General features: G+C 38.8%; 1 protein-coding gene across 1 annotated transcript in view; it reads right to left on the bottom strand.

Moving 5' to 3' along the window:
* lpxn (leupaxin) overlaps positions 1–2,135 on the bottom strand; it is a 665,334-nt gene that overhangs the window by 97,785 nt on the left and 565,414 nt on the right. The gene's annotated exons all lie outside the window — the stretch shown is intronic.

Genomic DNA, 2,135 nt, shown 5'->3' on the forward strand with positions numbered 1-2,135 from the left:
TGATCGTTTGTAAAACAGATGTTATTTAGGCACTGGATGACTTGCATCTGGCATCTTACCCCAAAGAGGGGGCATACCCCATGTGGAAAATGCCTTTTCCCTAAAAAATACATTTGATTAAATCCAAATTAATTAGTCAACTGTAGCTGTTTATTTTATTTTATGTTACCCAAAGCATAGCCTTCGTAAAGATACAAAAAAAATCCATAAAATGTTCTTTCAGAAAATAGACATTACGCTTGGGGGGGGGGCGTCTTACCCCACTATCTGGGAAAAATGCCTTTCTCCTAAAATTTACATTTGATTAAATTTCAAATTAAGCATGGCCATCTCCAAGATACAAAAAAACCCCTATAAAATATTATGTTATGTGTCAGCAAATAGACATTGAGCTTAGGGGGGGCGTCTTACCCCACTCTACCCTAGACAAAATACAACATAATTTGTATTGGGGACGCAAAAGGCACCACATAAACAAATTGATATGAGAGAAGAGGAAGAGCATAGGCTACATACAACAGATAACAGAAAGATAACTCCTATCAGTTAACCTGTTGCAGTTTTAATGGTACAGTTTTTGCTCATCTACCTGTGTCAGATTATCGTGGGTCCTCATGCGGTCCACAGTGAATATGTTGCCCACAATAGGTAATTTTCGGGGGCCTGGAGGGAAGCTGGCCGGGCGACGGTTCTTAATATAATCTGCAGTGAGGATGGAAATTGTCGTGAAGAACAGCAGACTTTTGAAATCCCAGGCCACGTACGATCCAATTACAGAAAAGACTGAATCCATTGCAAACAAGGGCTGAAGCCTGTCTAAATGACGTTTATGTTTTTCCTATTTCTCCTGTCAGACAAAAGGCTCGGGCGAGTTCAAAACCGTTGTAAAACGTGTTGAGACTGAACTCCCTTGTGTTGGGTTGCCAGCAGCCAATAATAATCAGCCTTATCTCTCATGTGAGGTTATTTGAACCTCCCGAAAACTCCGACAGGTTCGTTCAGGATCAACTGACCGCAGCCTCTCTAATCAGGAAAGTAATTCATTAAAGCACAAGCACATAGCTCCACCATCCAGCAACACGAAATAACGTTAATCTTTTACTCATGGCCGAAATGTTTCTCTGCGTTTGTGAATTATAAAAAAAAAAAAACACACCACTTAATTTCGGTTAAATGCCGCGTTACTCACATTGTAATGGATATAATATATATAATATTTTTTTAATAATGTGTTATATTACTGCGTTACTGCAAAAAGCAATATTGCATTACTATTATTGCCCAACACTGCTTAGCAGTAGGGAATATCATTTGTTGTAGGCTATGTAGTGTAGTGTCATCAGATATGACCCAGAAAGATGGCAAATTCAAATGATCTGACAACCTGAAACTTAATGTTCATTGTGTTCTTATTTTTCCCACATCCCAAACAACAAGCTAACTAGCTTTGTTTGTTATCAGAATGAATTTAGCTGATTTAAGTTACAATTAATTCTGTTTTATAGGATCATATTATGACATGTTTAGCATCCACCAAGATCCTCGGTTGTCTCTCTGTCTTTTTGAATTCATCATAAATTGTATTTAAGCTCTGCCACATGCAAGATAAGCATTTCTTTCCATTTTTTATTTGAGGCTTTCAAGTGCATTATAGCACAGAGACAGCAAGCGAAATTATAAATGGTCTTTTAATTGCATCAGACAAAGCACTTGTATCTGTACTTGTCTTGTTAGATTTTAGTGCTGAATTTGATACCATTTTCTGATGTTAAATTCAGGTACCATCATATCTAAAAGAGCTCACAGTACCTTATTACCTCACTAGAACACTGCTCTTCCAGAACAGAGTGTTCAGCTGTCAAGCTCCTCTCCTGTGGAACCAGTTTCCAGTTTGGGTTCGGGAGGCAGACACCATCTCCACATATGGGCTTTAGACTTTCCTCTTTGATAAAGCTTATAGTTAGGGCTGGCTCAGGTGATTCCTGAACAGTCCCTTAGTTTTGCTGCTGTAGGCCTAGACTGCCAGGGGACTTCCCATGATGCATTGAGCTCCTCTCTTTCTCTCCATCTGAATGCAACTTTATCCTATTAATGCATGTTATTAACTCGACTTCTTCCCTTTCCCAAAGTATTGT

This window comes from Micropterus dolomieu, linkage group LG05 (assembly GCF_021292245.1).
Source record: "Micropterus dolomieu isolate WLL.071019.BEF.003 ecotype Adirondacks linkage group LG05, ASM2129224v1, whole genome shotgun sequence".
Taxonomy (NCBI): domain Eukaryota; kingdom Metazoa; phylum Chordata; class Actinopteri; order Centrarchiformes; family Centrarchidae; genus Micropterus; species Micropterus dolomieu.